The sequence below is a fragment of the Euprymna scolopes genome, chromosome 43 (genome assembly GCF_053919585.1).
Source record: "Euprymna scolopes isolate OS-2025 chromosome 43, ASM5391958v1, whole genome shotgun sequence".
Lineage (NCBI taxonomy): Eukaryota > Metazoa > Mollusca > Cephalopoda > Sepiida > Sepiolidae > Euprymna > Euprymna scolopes.
This window is the reverse complement of record NC_136524.1, coordinates 1,279,203-1,299,247: the sequence shown is the minus strand read 5'-3', so window position 1 is coordinate 1,299,247 and position 20,045 is coordinate 1,279,203. Positions and strand designations below refer to the sequence as shown.

At 25.4% G+C, this 20,045-nt stretch overlaps 1 protein-coding gene and 1 long non-coding RNA gene across 3 annotated transcripts in view; both read right to left on the bottom strand.

The window, feature by feature from the left end:
* The window catches only part of LOC145268437 (uncharacterized), a 1,138,892-nt gene that overhangs the window by 990,891 nt on the left and 127,956 nt on the right, over nucleotides 1-20,045 (bottom strand). The window lies entirely within an intron of this gene.
* On the bottom strand, nucleotides 1,072-14,267 carry LOC145268436 (uncharacterized). Its single transcript, XR_013864897.1, has 2 exons — nucleotides 2,341-14,267; nucleotides 1,072-2,241 (listed from the first exon to the last, which is right to left on the bottom strand). It is a non-coding gene; the product is annotated as an uncharacterized LOC145268436 (long non-coding RNA).

Genomic DNA, 20,045 nt, shown 5'->3' with positions numbered 1-20,045 from the left:
TATACATATATATTTATATATATACATATATATTTATATATATATATATATATATACATATATATTTATATATATATATATACATACATATATATTTATATATATGTATATACATATATATTTATATATATATATTTATATATATATACATATATATTTATATATATATATATACATATATACATATATATTTATATATATATATACATATATACATATATATTTATATATATATATATATATATATATACATATATACATATATATTTATATATATATACATATATATTTATATATATATATCTTTATATATATATATATTTATATATATACATATATATATATATTTATATATATATATATTTATATATATATATTTATATATATATTTATATATATATATATACATATATATTTATATATATACATATATATTTATATATACATATATATTTATATATATATACATATATATTTATATGTACATATATATACATATATATATACATATATATGTACATATATATATATACACACATATATATACATATATATATATATACATATATATATTATATATATATATATATATATATATATATATATATATATATATATTCACTTAGGGTATAAGTATGGGAGTGATCATAGTTAAGTTTTGTTTCAGAATACCACCGATAATCGATAACGTTATTTTAATTTATCTTTCATAGGTAAAGCTATTTTATCCATGTCGTCACTCAGCAATAATGACAGAACAACGGGCTGTGAAAATTCTACTGTGGGTAAGTTGATAACCTATTTTTACTTTTCTTTTTTTGTTTTTTGCATGACGTGGTTTGTAGGTTCAAACTCCGCACGTAAATTTCTTGATTTTTTTTTTTTTCATTTAGTGCAAAGAATTTTATGAGACTTGAAAATTTACGTGATTTTTTTTTTGTTGTTGTTTTTATGATATGGTCTGTAGGTCCAAACTACGCACATAAATTTCTTACTTTTTTCATTAATTGCAAAAAAAAATTATCAGACTTGAAAATTTACGTCTTTTTTTTTTGTTTTTGTTTTGTGTTCTTGTTTTTTTTTTGTTGATGATGTGATCTGTAGGTTCAAACTACGCACGTAAATTTCTTACTTTTTTCATTAATTGCGAAAAAAATTATCAGACTTGAAAATTTACGTCTTTTTTTTGTTTTTGTTTTGTTCTTGTTTTTTTGTTGATGATGTGATCTTTAGGTTCAAACTACGCACGTAAATTTCTTAAATTTTTTTCATTAATTGCAAAGAATTTTATAAGACTTGAAACTTTACGTCTTTTTTTTGTTCTTGTTGATTTTTTTATGATGTGGTCTGTAGCTTCAAACTACGCACGTAAATTAATTTTTTTTTCATTTAACTGCATAGAATATTATAATACTTGAAAATTTACGTGTTTTTTTTTAAATTTAAATTTTTCTTTTTTTGCATGACGTGGTTTATAGGATAAAACTCCGCATGTAAATTTCTTCTTTTTTTTTTAATTAATTGCAAAGAATTTTATAAGACATAAAAATTTACGTGTTTTTGTTTCATTTTCATTTATTTATTTTGATGACGATGAATTTATTGATTTTATTTTCATTAACTCTAAGAAATTTTATTTACGTCTTTTTTTTATAATGTAGTCTGTAGGTTCAAACTACGCACGTAAATTTCTTACTTTTTTCATTAATTGCTAAAAAACTTATAAGATTTGAAAATTTACGTCTTTTTTTTGATAATGTGGTCTCTAGGTTCAAACTACGCACGTAAATTTCTTCCTTTTTTCATTAACTGCAAATAATTTTATAAGTGTGGAAAATTTACGTGTTTTTTTATGATGTGGTCTGTAGGTTTTAATTATGCACGAAAATTTCTTACTTTTTTTTCATTAACTGACAAAATATTTTATAAGACTTGAAAATTTACATTTTTTTATAATGTAGTCTGTAGGTTCAAACTACATACGTAAATTTCTTTCTTCATTAAATGCAAAATAATTTTTTAAGACATAAAAATTTACGACTTTTTTTTTTGATAATGTGGTCTTTAGGTTCAAACTAAGCACGTAAATTTCTTATTTTTCATTAACTGCAAAAAAAATTTATAAGACATAAAAATTTACGATTTTTGTTTTGATAATATGGTCTGTAGGTTCAAACTACGCACGTAAATTTCTTTCTTCATTAAATGCAAAATAATTTTATAAGACATAAAAATTTACGTCTTTTTTTTGATAATGTGGTCTTTAGGTTCAAACTACGCACGTAAATTTCTTTTTTCATTAACTGCAAAAAAAATTTATAAGACATAAAAATTTACGACTTTTTTTTTTGATAATGTGGTCTTTAGGTTCAAACTACGCACGTAAATTTCTTATTTTTCATTAACTGCAAAAAAAATTTATAAGACATAAAAATTTACGACTTTTGTTTTGATAATATGGTCTGTAGGTTCAAACTACGCACGTAAATTTCTTATTTTTCATTAACTGCAAAAAAAATTTATAAGACATAAAAAATTACGACTTTTGTTTTGATAATGTGGTTTGTAGGTTCAAACTACGCACGTAAATTTCTTTTTTCATTAACTGCAAAAAAAATTTATAAGACATAAAAATTTACGACTTTTGTTTTGATAATATGGTCTGTAGGTTCAAACTACGCACGTAAATTTCTTATTTTTCATTAAATGCAAAATAATTTTATAAGACATAAAAATTTACGACTTTTTTTTTGATAATGTGGTCTTTAGGTTCAAACTACGCACGTAAATTTCTTATTTTTCATTAACTGCAAAAAAAATTTATAAGACATAAAAATTTACGACTTTTGTTTTGATAATGTGGTTTGTAGGTTCAAACTACGCACGTAAATTTATTATTTTTCATTAACTGCAAAAAAATTTATAAGACATAAAAATTTACGACATTTGTTTTGATAATGTGATCTGTAGGTTCAAACTACGCACGTAAATTTCTTTCTTCATTAAATGCAAAATAATTTTATAAGACATAAAAATTTACGACTTTTTTTTTTGATAATGTGGTCTTTAGGTTCAAACTACGCACGTAAATTTCTTATTTTTCATTAACTGCAAAAAAAATTTATAAGACATAAAAATTTACGACTTTTGTTTTGATAATATGGTCTGTAGGTTCAAACTACGCACGTAAATTTCTTTCTTCATTAAATGCAAAATAATTTTATAAGACATAAAAATTTACGACTTTTTTTTGATAATGTGGTCTTTAGGTTCAAACTACGCACGTAAATTTCTTATTTTTCATTAACTGCAAAAAAAATTTATAAGACGTAAAAAATTAAGACTTTTGTTTTGATAATGTGGTTTGTAGGTTCAAACTACGCACGTAAATGTCTTTTTTCATTAACTGCAAAAAAAATTTTATAAGACTTGAAACTTTACGTCTTGTTTTTCTTTTGTTTAGTTTGTTTTTTTGTTTTGTTTGTTTTTTTCTTTTTTTGTTGAAGAGTTTGTCTGTAGGTTCAAACTACCCGTGTAAATTTCTTAATGTTTTTCATTAATTGCAAAGAATGTTTTAAGACTTAAAATTGACGTTTTTTGTTTGTTCTGTTTTTATTATGATGTGGTTTGTAGGTTCAAACTACGCACATAAATTTCTTAATTCTTTTTTCATTAACTGCAAAAAACTTCATAAGACTTGAAAATTTACGTCTTTTTATAATGCTGTCTGTAGATTCAAACTACGTACGTAAATGTCTTACGTCTTTCATTAACTGACAAAAGCTTGAAAATTTACGTCTTTTTTTATTATGTGGTGTGTAAGTTCAAACTACGTACGTAATTTTCTTTTTTTTTTCATTAATTGCAAAAAATTTTTATAAGACTTGAAACTTTCCGTCTTTATTTTTGATGATGTGGTCGGTAAGTTCAAAGTACGCACGTAAATTTCTTTTTTTGTCATTAATTGCAAAGAATTTTATAAGACTTGAAACTTTACGTCTTTTTTATGATGTGGTATATAGGTTCAAACTACGCACGTAAATTTCTTCTTTTTTTATTAATTTCAAAGAATTTTTAAAGACTGAAAATTGACGTTTTTTTTTTGTTCTGTTTTTATTATGATATGGTCTGTAAGGTCAAACTACGCATGTAAATTTTTAATTATTTTCATTCATTGCAAAGAATTTTATAAGGCTTGAAACATTACGTCTTTTTTTTTGATGATGTGATCTGTAACTTCAAACTACGCACGTAAATTTCTTACTTTTTTTATTAATTGCAAAGAATTTTATAAGACTTAAAACTTTACGTCTATTTTTTTTTTTATTATGTTGTCTGTAACTTCAAACTACGCACGTAAATTTCTTTTTTTCATTAATTGCAAAGAATTTTTTATAAGTGAAATCTATTTTTTTTTGATGATGTGATCTGTAAGTTCAAACTACGCACGTAAATTTCTTACTTTTTTATTAATTGCAAAGAATTTTATAAGACTTGAAACTTTACGTCTATTTTTTTTTTGATTATGTTGTCTGTAAGTTCAAACTACGCACGTAAATTTCTTTTTTTCATTAATTGCAAAGAATTTTTTATAAGTGAAATCTATTTTTTTTTGATGATGTGATCTGTAAGTTCAAACTACGCACGTAAATTTCTTACTTTTTTATTAATTGCAAAGAATTTTATAAGACTTGAAACTTTACGTCTATTTTTTTTTGATTATGTTGTCTGTAAGTTCAAACTACGCACGTAAATTTCTTTTTTTCATTTATTGCAAAGAATTTTTTATAAGTGAATTCTATTTTTTTTTGATGCTGTGATCTGTAAGTTCAAACTACGCACGTAAATTTCGTTTTTCTTTCATTAATTGCAAAGAATGTTATAAGACTTGAAACTTTACGTCTTTTTTTTGATGATGTGATCTGTAACTTCAAACTACGCACGTAAATTTCTTACTTTTTTTATTAATTGCAAAGAATTTTATAAGACTTGAAACTTTACGTCTATTTTTTTTTGATTATGTTGTCTGTAAGTTCAAACTACGCACGTAAATTTCTTTTTTTCATTAATTGCAAAGAATTTTTTATAAGTGAAATCTATTTTTTTTTTGATGATGTGATCTGTAAGTTCAAACTACGCACGTAAATTTCTTTTTTTCATTAATTGCAAAGAATTTTATAAGTGAACTCTATTTTTTTTGATGATGTGGTCTGTAACTTCAAACTACGCACGTAAATTTCTTTTTTTTCTCATTAATTGCAAAGAATTTTATAAGACTTGAAACTTTACGTCTATTTTTTTTGATGATGTGATCTGTAAGTTCAAACTACGCACGTAAATTTCTTACTTTTTTTTCATTAATTGCAAAGAATTTTATAAGACTTGAAACTTTACGTCTATTTTTTTTTTTTGATGATGTGATCTGTAAGTTCAAACTACGCACGTAAATGTCTTTTTTTTTCATTAATTGCAAAGAATTTTAAAAGACTTGAAACTTTACGTGTTTTTTTTGATGATGCGGTCTGTAGGTTCAAATTACGCACGTAAATTTCTTTTTTTTTCATTAATTGCAAAGAATTTTATAAGACTTGAAAATTTACGCCAATTTTTTTTTTTTTTGATGATGTGGTCTGCAAGTTCAAACTACGCACGTAAATTTCTTTTTTTTCATTAACTGCAAAAAATTTCATAAGACTTGAAAATTTACGTATTTTGGGGGCGGTGGATGATATTTTTGGTAACAGGTGTCTAAATTACGCCCGTAAATTTCTTAATGTTTTGTTTTTTTCGTTAACTGGAAAGACGTTTATATAAAATAATTTTATAAAAGAAACAGTAGGTTCTCTACAGTGCAATGTAGAATAACATATATTTTGGACTAAGTTACTGCATTTTTAAAATTTTTTTAATTTAATTTTCACCCCAGACGGGGCATAGATCCACTGTGAAGTAGGGCGCTACTATCGGAAACATAAGTTTCAGGGGTGCTATGAAGGGGGTTGAGCAGCAAGATGTCTGTTTACATTATACTAGAACTTCTGCATGTCAGTACAGTTGGGAAAGCAGAATCCCGGAAGGGAGTTCCAAAGTCTAGCAGTTCTGGGGAAGAAACTATTGGAGTAGAAGGCTTTCTTAAACCTGGGGATCTCTACTGGGAAGGGGTGGGATGTAGCTGCTTGTTGAATGTATTTACATCGAGGGGGTACAAGTGCTTTTTTTTTTTTTTTTTTTTTACAAAGGCATCACCACATTATCAAGGCCCAGAGGCCACTCAAGGATAAGGGTTAAAGAGTGTACAGTAGAAGTTGGTCAATATAGTAATCATTAGTAATGAAAATTTGGTAAATTTAATAACTTATATGGAACGGCTCATCAAGAACTTATTTACTTTAGACTTGAACAAAACCATAGTGTAGTCAGCCGGAAAGCAGGAAAACGGAAGACAATTCCACAGGCGTGCAGTTCTAAGAAAGAAGCTTTGTTCATGGAATCTACGTTTAGGTTTAGGCACAGATAAAGAGTGGGGGAAATTATTGATAGTGTTTACAACTAGACGAGTGTTTCTTGTGAAAGTTTGGCGAGGGGGGACCATAGATTGAAGCTCAGTTGAACACTTTCCATGAAAATAACGATACATCAGAGACAAACTCGCAACATCTCTTCTGTGAGATAGAGGTTGCAAGGAGGAGAAAAGGACATCTCCTACGAGGCTACGAAGTCTATTTTGAACTCTATCAAGGCAGGACAAGTCCTTTCTAGCAGCTCCTGCCCAGATGTGGCAACAGTATTCCATCCTTGGACGTTCCTGGCTCTTATATAGATAGAGAAGTTCGTCAGAGCATTCACCATTACAGTACCTGTAGAGTAGGCAGAGGGATATAACATTTCGTCGATGGGGCAGAGGCTGAAGCTTAGATGACAGTTCAGGACCTATCAGGTTTTAGGAGCTGCTAAAAACAGCCTATCCTGCCTTGACAGAGTACAAAATAGACTTCGTGGCTTAGTGGGGGATGCCCTTTTCTCTACCCTGCAACCTCTCTCCCACAGAAGAGACGTTGCGAGCCTATCCTTGTTTTATCGTTATTTCCATGGCAGGTGCTCGTCTGAACTCCAATCTCTGGTCCCCCCTCGCCAATCTTTCACGAAAAACACCCGTCTAGCTGAATCCACTGTGAAAAAATTTCCCCCACTCTATATCTGTGCCTAAATCAAAACGCGGATTCCATGAACAAAGCTTCTTTCTTAGAACTGCACGCCTGTGGAACTCTGTTCCGTCTGCCTGCTTCCCACCTGACTACAACTTGGATGTCAAGTCAAGTCCAACGTTAACAAATTCCTAATGAACCGCCCCCTTAAGTAAACACTTCATCAAATCTCCACACTAACGTAATGTACTTGCAATAACCCTTATCCCTGAGTGGCTTCCGGGCCTTGATAAGTGGTGACCACTGTGTAAAAAAAAAAAAGACATGTGAATCCCCCCCACACACCTGGGCGATTTCATGGATTTCGATGACAATAAAAATATAGGAGTGTGAAATATTCTTTGATCATTATTCAATCCCGGGCAACGTCGGGTCGCCCTGCTAGTACGATAACAAATACAAAATTTTTATTAATCAAGATATCATGTTTAAGCGTATTTTACGGCCGGGCAATGCCGCGTGGCTTGCCAGTTTACAAATAAAGAATGTTTTTATTTATTTACTAGCAAAAGGACCCGTCGTTGACTGGTTAAAACACAGCCTACAGAAAATGGACTCTGATTTATGAAAGTTTGATAGGTTATGAAAAGGAACGGTTGTAAAGAGATAGCTTCGAATTTGAGGGTATCAAAACCAAAGCAAAATATGATGAAAGTAAAAATAAAATAGATAAACCCCATAATTTATTATACCATACCTGTTCACACTGAAACACTTATCACAATATTCTGTGGATCTATATCAAAAAACCTTGTTAAACTTTGTGACATATTTCCATTCTATGGAGGTCAGGCGCGAACGAACACCCCATAATTTTATTATACCATATTTCTTCAAACTGAAACATAATTATCAAAGTATACTTTCGCAGATAGATATGAAAAGTCTTTATTAAAGTTTGTGCCTATTTCCATTTTATGGAGGCCAGGCGCGAACGCAGACCCCACAATTTTATTATGCCATCCTTATTTAAGTTAAAACATACTTACCAAAGTATTATTATGTACATCTATATAAAAAACGCTTGTAAACGTTTTTTTTTTTAATTCTTAAATTTTTTATTTCCATACTTTGTGGACCAGGCGCGTACGCAGACCCCACAATTTTAATGAATCATCATTATGCCAGATCAAACATACCCATTCCTGTGTCTCGATACATCTTCTATCATTATATGTGATCAGTTTTCTATAATTGTCAACCATATAGGAGCCTATTCGTGACCACACACACACACACAGAAATTCAGCTTTATATATTATTATATCCCGTTTTGACGGTATATAATAACATGACAAAATACGCCGAGTGGAATGCGTAACAAAAAGGTTTATTCGTACTTCGAATAATACACAATACAAAATGGCTGCTCGCCTTGAAGTTGATATACGCGTAAATGAAGGTAAAGGAAAAAAGGTAACTTAACGTGTGTGAGCGGAACGCTCATCCTGGGAGCTTGGTTAATCCTGACTACATTTGGAGAGTGTAAGACGCGAGACGGTCGGGCTAGTGCGTACTACTGAACTGACTTCAAGACAATTCAAGACGCTCTTTTATACACCGTTTTGTATCCGGTGCTATCCGTAATTATGTCCCTTATAACACCTCCCCCTGAAGCTGAAATCTTCCCGATTTTAGCTTTAATATCGCTTCCGTTTAGGATCAGGACTTAAACGCCTGACGACTTTCCTTTTACGTGTGCTCTTCCTTTTGGTCAGAGTTTCCTTTGGTAAAGAATTCTGTTCAGCCCGTGCGGTATGTTCAGGGGATACATTCATGGGTCCATGTATACCCACCGGTTTTGGAATGTCAAATGTGTCGCACAGCGTTTCCATTGGGATTTCCTCTGTATTTTCCGAAATTCTGGAACGGATTTGATTAACATGTCTTTTACAGACAAAACTGGGACCTTGAATAGTATAGACCATGTTCCAAATTCTTTTCTTAACAATACCGTCCACCCAATGATTTTTTCCATTCTGAAAATTTTTAAAATAAACTTTATCTCCTTGGGAATAGCACTTTACATTAAAATTTTCTTTTCTGGTAACTTTCTAACCCAGACACACACATACAGACGTTCAGCTTTATATATATAGATATATATTTTAATTACAATCTCATGAAGAAGAGAAAAAAAAGAGTTACGCCTATAATTGAAAAATGCGACCGGCATCTTAACAAGATGCCGAGGGTGACATCTCCGTTTGAACGACATGTCCGGGCTTTGAACATGGATGTCCGTGACCAGTGTATAAAAAAAGATGTTTTTTTTTTTTGTTTTTTGGGTTTTTTTCTCTCTCTCTCTCTCATTTCACGAGGAAGTTATTTATTCAAGTGACTGCACGTGTTGACGTCGAGTCTAGGGATGGTTATTTTTTATTTATTTACTGGCATGGGTGCCCGGTGTTGCCCGGGTGTTCGGAGGTGTGTGTTGAGCAAAACAACAAAAAAAAAAGTGGTAGTAGGAAGGCAGGCTCGAACCCGTACCGCAAAGGAGAAAAAAACGTGAAAAAAAAAACCGTGACGTATCTACTGTTACGACCACCGCCAAACCGGAGGTGACGTAGGTTAAAATAAAGTTCATAGAATGTTTTAACTTCCTAATTTATTTATGGTAACAATTAAAATCTCTTAAAATATATAGTCTCTCTCCAACCATAAAAATTATTGTTAAATCTGCAAATAAATTACACGAATGTCACTAAAAATATAATAATCTCGTCTTCAGGAGGCCTCAAGTTTTGACAAGCTTCTGGGCTTGACCATTACTCCTGATCTTAAATGGAACACGTACATCAAATTTGTTGCCAAGGCCGCTGGAAAAATGGTGGGATCTTTCTATCGATCCAGTAGATATCTCACTGCTGATGCTATTCTCTATCTATATAAAAGCCAGGTACGTCCAAGGATGGAATACTGTTGCCACATCTGGGCAGGAGCTGCTAGAAAGGACTTGTCCTGCCTTGATAGAGTTCAAAATAGACTTCGTAGCCTCGTAGGAGATGTCCTTTTCTCCTCCTTGCAACCTCTATCTCACAGAAGAGATGTTGCGAGTTTGTCTCTGATGTATCGTTATTTTCATGGAAAGTGTTCAACTGAGCTTCAATCTATGGTCCCCCCTCGCCAAACTTTCACAAGAAACACTCGTCTAGCTGTAAACACTATCAATAATTCCCCCCACTCTTTATCTGTGCCTAAACCTAAACGTAGATTCCATGAACAAAGCTTCTTTCTTAGAACTGAACGCCTGTGGAATTGTCTTCCGTTTTCCTGCTTTCCGGCTGACTACAATATGGTTGTGTTCAAGTCTAAAGTAAATAAGTTCTTGATGAGCCGTTCCATATAAGTTATTAAATTTACCAAATTTTCATTACTAATGATTACTATATTGACCAATTTCTACTGTACACTCTTTAACCCTTATTCTTGAGTGGCCTCTGGGCCTTGATAATGTGGTGATACCTTTGTAAAAAAAAAAATATATATATATATAATTCAGCAAAAAAAATATATAATTCAGCAACCTCAGGTTACTTTTATGCATTCCAATGGATGTATAAGATGAGTATGTACATTACCGATTGTTGATAAAACTATTCTTTCAAAAATCTACAAAAATTAGCTAATATTTTAACAATAAATGTAAATATGATCTATCATTTCTGTTGAAGAGACTACTTATTCATCAATGCGCGCATCCAAAATTTTAGAATCCTAAGTTTGGAAGGCTCTACATTACAGTCTATACTAGCCTAGGGCATAGTCCCTGTCTCGGCAAAAGATATATATATATATATATATATATATATATGTAGCTTCTCATTTTTGCAACAAAGACTATATGCTCATGGTGGAAACGATGGCGCATAGTCACTTGGTTGTATACATACATACATACATATATGTATATATATATATATATATATATATATATATATATATATATATATATATATATATATAGTGTCATCTTCTTTATTATATAAATAAAATGAACTCATTTTTTCCCGCGGATTTTGACCTTCATAGGATTAAAAATCAAGATATTTCATGCAAATATAATATGCACAAACGGCAGAACAATATCTGAGGTGTGTTATAGGCTTATTATTTCTCAAATTCCTCCATAATCTTAGATTTCTATACTTTTTCTGCTGAGAAGTCACGGCCAAAATCGGTTAAGATCAATGGAAGTGGTAAAATATTTTCTCTCTAATAAATTCCTCCTCCCCCTGCCACCACTTAACACCGTTTGGGGATCGTTCACAAGGAACAGTTGAGAAGAGAACACCGGTTTGGCTTCGTAGTTCTTTCATGTGAAGTTATTTAAAATCACTAAACTAAGCTGCAGTGCTCTGTGGCGTAGTGGTTAGCGTGCTGGACAATTCACATTATATTTTCACGTTCGCGCCGACCTACCGTAGTCGTTTTTTTTTTTTTTTTTCCTAAACAACTGGAATGGACTTTTCTTGGTGGCCGAACTGTTAACGTTGCAGATGTTTTTTTTGTTTTGTTTTTTTTCACACTTTATTTTCCTACTTTTACTCATGACTCCAGGTTTGATCCTTCCTACTTACCTACCATAACATTTTTTAAAACTCCCCCCCGTCCCGGAAACAAACACTCGGGCAACGCCGGGTACCCCCGCTAGTAATGGAATAATTCCAGGAGGAAATCCGGGTATGAGAGCTCAATGTGGTAAACAGAGAAATAACATAAAAATATAACACGGAACTTACATAATTGTCGCTCAAAAATGTAATTGTCTAGTTTAGATGCTTGAAAATACCATAAGGTTGAAATAAAAATCCGTCGACTCTGTCAAAAGTTTTAGGCAGACATGCGAACATACATACATATATTTATATATTGGTAGCTAAAATTTTCGACCCAAACCGATTAAAAAGCTTGCCCTATCTCTGAATACCCTTTATATAAAATTTCAAATGTTTAGACCAGAAATTGTCTGAGTAACTTAGTAGACACCGCAGCGGTAGCAGTGTCAGAAATTTCGTGAAAATAGTGAATAATTCGACCCCCTGTCTTTCCAAGCTTATAACTCCTCGAAAAATGTAATTCAAGCCCTAATTTTTTTTTCAATTAAAGGAGCAAGAACCAAGGTTTTATTAATAATAAAAAAAAAACAACAATGTGTTTTTTTTTATTTTAAAGGTTTTAAACTTCGGACTTTACAGGTAAATTTCTAAAAAAGGGATTTTTTTTTGTTTTAAATTTGAATATATTATTTATTGACCTTTTCTCTTCAATTTGTGATATATAAAACTATTCAACATAAATTAATTATTTACTTTTTAAGAGAAAGTTGAAAATTGGTGACACTTGGGGGGGGCGTGAATTTAAAAAAAACGTTTGTCTAAAATATTATATTCGGTTTATTGGAAAGAACATAAAATTTCACATTGACCCTGAAAATATCGTAAAAATAGAATCAATAGAAAAATTTGAACTGCGTTGATATTACTCGTGGACGTATGTTAGATGATAAATATGTCAGTTGGATACATTCGCTGTCTTTTTTGACATGTTCGTTTCTAACGCTTAGATTGTATTCTCTGTTTGTATTTGTAATAATGTTGTCGCATTACTGAATTGTATAATTGTTCATAAATCGGTTGACACGCAGATTTTTTTCTTTTTCTTTTTCTATATACTGGCAACTTCTTTAAGATTCCCTTCCTATTAATTCTTACTTTCTCTCTTTCTCTCTTTAACTATATCTCATCATTCTTTCTTTTCTCTTCTAGTCCTTATTCTCTTTATAATAACCATTTATATCTTGTTTCTTTTTCTTCTCCATATTATATGTATATTTTTTTTCTCTATTTTCTTTCTCTATTTCTTTTCTTTCCTTTTTTAATTACTCTCTCTCCATTATAATCTTTTAACTTTATTTAAATTGCCCCCTCCCTCCTTACATCTTATAATTAAAGTTCTGTGTTTTAAGTTTTTTAACTCCAACTTTTAAAGAGTTCCTACCTAAAATAAGAATCCATTATTCATTGAACTTTTGAATAGTCAAGTCGCTTCCTGATGATATCTGTTGTTTGATTGAAACAAGTGGCTATTTGTAGCAGCAGGATGTGACCATATTTATATAACAATAAACAAGTATTATCAACTCTTTTTATTGAGCACTATCTAACAACCTCGTTGAATTCATTAGTCCATTACTTTTGAATATAAAAACCCGAGTATATATATATATATATATATATATATATATATATATATATATATATATATATATATATATATATATTATGTAAAAGAGATTTAGAAGGTTGTCACAATGCGAGGAATGAATTATTGTTGCTGTTGGTAAGAGGAGACGAGAACAAGTGGCGATTTACAATAAGTATATATATATATATATATATATATATATATATATATATATATATATATATATTTATTCAGTTGTATGGTAAAATGTCTTACTTGTATTCATGCGACGTATTCCATTATTAATTTCGGAAAAATTTTCCCTTTTCAAATGGTGTGCGTAACAGGTCGATTCAAAGCATGCTGGATGAAGGGCCGGAAGTTGTGTAGCTATGTGAGGCCTCGGGCCAAATGTGAGTAGGGGATGTATGTATGGTATGATCAGGTGATTAACATGTTTATAAATTTGCTATTTTTATTTGTCTTTATTTTTATTTTATTTTTTTATTTATTTATTTGTTTTTGTTTTGTTTTTGGTTTATAACTTGTTTTAGCGTGAGCTTTTTTTCCTGTTCTCTGTTATGTTGTCTTTATCATTATTACTATTATTTATTTATTTATTTATATATATTCGATCAAAAAAAAATATATATATATATAAATATATAATTTAATGGACTTTAAATGATTATATGATATGAATCCATACCACTTCTTCCTTGTACTGAATTAATATGCACTGTATATTATATTAATATGCATTGTATATTATATTAATATGTATTGTATATTATATTAATATGTATTGTATATTATATTAATATGCATTGTATATTATATTAATGTGCATTGTATATTATATTAATATGCATTGTATGTTATATTAATATGTATTGTATATCATATTAATATGTATTGTATATTATATTAATATGCACTGTATATTATATTAATATGCATTGTATATTATATTAATATGCATTGTATATTATATTAATATGCATTGTATATTATATTAATATGCATTGTATATTATATTAATATGCATTGTATATTATATTAATATGTATTGTATATTATATCAATGTGTATTGTATATTATATTAATGTGTATTGTATATTATATTAATATGTATTGTATATTATATTAATATGCATTGTATATTATATTAATATGCACTGTATATTATATTAATATGCACTGTATATTATATTAATATGCATTGTATATTATATTAATATGCACTGTATATTATATTAATATGCACTGTATATTATATTAATATGCATTGTATATTATATTAATATGCATTGTATATTATATTAATATGCATTGTATATTATATTAATATGCACTGTATATTATATTAATGTGCACTGTATATTATATTAATATGTATTGTATATTATATTAATATGCACTGTATATTATATTAATATGCACTGTATATTATATTAATGTGCACTGTATATTATATTAATATGCATTCTATATTATATTAATACGCATTGTATATTATATTAATGTGCACTGTATATTATATTAATGTGCATTGTATATTATATTAATATGCATTGTATATTATATTAATGTGCATTGTATATTATATTAATGTGCATTGTATATTATATTAATATGCATTGTATATTATATTAATATGCATTGTATATTATATTAATATGTATTGTATATTATATCAATGTGTATTGTATATTATATTAATGTGTATTGTATATTATATTAATATGTATTGTATATTATATTAATATGCATTGTATATTATATTAATATGCATTGTATATCATATTAATATGCATTGTATATTATATTAATATGTATTGTATATTATATTAATATGCATTGTATATTATATTAATATGCATTGTATATTATATTAATATGTATTGTATATTATATTAATATGCATTGTATATTATATTAATATGCATTGTATATTATATTAATATGTATTGTATATTATATTAATATGTATTGTATATTATATTAATATGCATTGTATATTATATTAATATGCATTGTATATTATATTAATGTGTATTGTATATTATATTAATATGCATTGGATATTATATTAATGTGTATTGTATATTATATTAATATGCATTGTATATTATATTAATATGCATTGTATATTATATTAATATGCACTCTATATTATATTAATATGCATTGTATATTATATTAATATGCATTGTATATTATATTAATATGCATTGTATATTATATTAATATGTATTGTATATTATATTAATATGCATTGTATATTATATTAATATGCATTGTATATTATATTAATATGCACTGTATATTATATTAATATGCACTGTATATTATATTAATATGCATTGTATATTATATTAATATGCATTATATATTATATTAATATGTACTGTATATTATATTAATATGCATTGTATATTATATTAATATGCATTGGATATTATATTAATATGCATTGTATATTATATTAATATGCATTGTATATTATATTAATATGTATTGTATATTATATTAATATGCATTGTATATTATATTAATATGTATTGTATATTATATTAATATGCATTGTATATTATATTAATATGCATTGTATATTATATTAATATGTATTGTATATTATATTAATATGCATTGTATATTATATTAATATGCATTGTATATTATATTAATATGCATTGTATATTATATTAATATGCATTGTATATTATATTAATGTGCATTGTAAATTATATTAATATGCATTGTATATTATATTAATATGCATTGTATATTATATTAATATGCATTGTATATTATATTATTATGCATTGTAAATTATATTAATATGCATTGTATATTATATTAATATGCATTGTATATTATATTAATATGCATTGTATATTATATTAATACGCATTGTATATTATATTAATATGCATTGTATATTATATTAATATGCATTGTATATTATATTAATGTGCAATGTATATTATATAAATATGTATTGTATATTATATTAATATGCACTGTATATTATATTAATATGCATTTTATATTATATTAATATGTATTGTATATTATATTAATATGTATTGTATATTATATTAATATGCACTGTATATTATATTAATATGTATTGTATATTATATTAATATGCATTGTATATTATATTAATATGCACTGTATATTATATTAATATGCACTGTATATTATATTAATATGCACTGTATATTATATTAATATGTATTGTATATTATATTAATATGCATTGTATATTATATTAATATGCATTGTATATTATATTAATATGTATTGTATATTATATTAATATGCTTTGTATATTATATTAATATGCATTGTATATTATATTAATATGTATTGTATATTATATTAATATGCATTGTATATTATATTAATATGCATTGTATATTATATTAATATGCACTGTATATTATATAAATATGCATTTTATATTATATTAATATGTATTGTATATTATATTAATATGCATTGTATGTTATATTAATATGCATTGTATGTTATATTAATATGCATTTTATATTATATTAATATGCATTGTATATTATATTAATATGCATTGTATATTATATTAATATGCATTGTATGTTATATTAATATGTATTGTATATTATATTAATATGCACTGTATATTATATTAATGTGCATTGTATATTATATTAATATGTATTGTATATTATATTAATATGCATTGTATATTATATTAATATGCATTGTATATTATATTAATATGTATTGTATATTATATTAATGTGCATTGTATATTATATTAATGTGCATTGTATATTATATTAATATGTATTGTATATTATATTAATATGTATTGTATATTATATTAATATGCATTGTATATTATATTAATGTGCATTGTATATTATATTAATATGTATTGTATATTATATTAATATGCTTTGTATATTATATTAATATGTATTGTATATTATATTAATATGTATTGTATATTATATTAATGTGCATTGTATATTATATTAATGTGCATTGTATATTATATTAATATGCATTTTATATTATATTAATATGCATTGTATATTATATTAATATGCATTCTATATTATATTAATATGCATTGTATATTATATTAATATGTATTGTATATTATATTAATATGTATTGTATATTATATTAATATGCACTGTATATTATATTAATATGCATTGTATATTATATTAATATGCATTGTATGTTATATTAATATGTATTGTATATTATATTAATGTGCACTGTATATTATATTAATATGCATTCTATATTATATTAATACGCATTGTATATTATATTAATGTGCACTGTATATTATATTAATGTGCACTGTATATTATATTAATGTGCATTGTATATTATATTAATATGTATTGTATATTATATTAATGTGCATTGTATATTATATTAATATGCATTGTATATTATATTAATATGCATTGTATATTATATTAATATGTATTGTATATTATATTAATATGCATTGTATATTATATTAATATGCATTGTATATTATATTAATATGCTTTGCATATTATATTAATATGCGTTGTGTATTATATTAATATGCATTCTATATTATATTAATATGCATTGTATATTATATTAATATGCATTGTATATTATATTCATATGTATTGTATATCATATTAATATGTATTGTATATTATATTAGTATGTATTGTATATTATATTAATATGTATTGTATATTATATTAATATGCACTGTATATTATATTAATATGCATTGTATATTATATTAATATGTATTGTATATTATATTAATATGCATTGTATATTATATTAATATGCATTGTATATTATATTAATATGCATTGTATATTATATTAATATGCATTGTATACTATATTAATATGCATTGTATATATTATTAATATGTATTGTATATTATATTAATATGTATTGTATATTATATTAATATGTATTGTATATTATATTAATATGCACTGTATATTATATTAATATGTATTGTATATTATATTAATATGTATTGTATATTATATTAATATGCATTGTATATTATATTAATGTGCATTGTATATTATATTAATATGCATTGTATATTATATTAATATGCATTGTATATTATATTAATATGCATTGTATATTATATTAATATGCATTGTATATTATATTAATATGCATTGTATATTATATTAATATGCATTGTATATTATATTAATGTGCATTGTATATTATATTAATATGCATTGTATATTATATTAATATGTATTGTATATTATATTAATATGCACTGTATATTATATTAATATGTATTGTATATTATATTAATATGTATTGTATATTATATTAATATGCATTGTATATTATATTAATATGCATTGTATATTATATTAATATGCATTGTATATTATATTAATATGCATTGTATATTATATTAATATGCATTGTATATTATATTAATATGCATTGTATATTATATTAATATGCATTGTATATTATATTAATATGCATTGTATATTATATTAATATGCACTGTATATTATATTAATATGCATTGTATATTATATTAATATGCATTGTATATTATATTAATATGCACTGTATATTATATTAATATTCATTGTATATTATATTAATATGCATTGTATATTATATTAATATGTATTGTATATTATATTAATATGCATTGTATATTATATTAATATGCATTGTATATTATATTAATATGCATTGTATATTATATTAATATGCATTGTATATTATATTAATATGCATTGTATATTATATTAATATGTATTGTATGTTATATTAATATGCATTGTATGTTATATTAATATGCATTGTATATTATATTAATATGCATTGTATATTATATTAATATGCATTGTATATTATATTAATATGCATTATATATTATATTAATATGCATGTATATTATATTAATATGCATTGTATATTATTTTAATATGCATTGTATATTATATTAATATGCATTGTATATTATATTAATATGCATTGTATATTATATTAATATGCATTGTATATTATATTAATATGCATTGTATATTATATTAATATGCATTGTATATTATATTAATATGCAATGTATATTATATTAATATGCATTGTATATTATATTAATATGCATTGTATATTATATTAATATGTATTGTATATTATATTAATATGCATTGTATATTATATTAATATGCATTGTATATTATATTAATATGTATTGTATATTATATTAATATGTATTGTATATTATATTAATATGTATTGTATATTATATTAATATGCACTGTATATTATATTAATATGTACTGTATATTATATTAATATGTATTGTATATTATATTAATATGTATTGTATATTATATTAATATTCATTGTATATTATATTAATATGTATTGTATATTATATTAATATGTATTGTATATTATATTAATATGCATTGTATATTATATTAATATGCATTGTATATTATATTAATATGTATTGTATATTATATTAATATGTATTGTATATTATATTAATATGCACTGTATATTATATTAATATGCACTGTATATTATATTAATATGTATTGTATATTATATTAATATACACTGTATATTATATTAATATG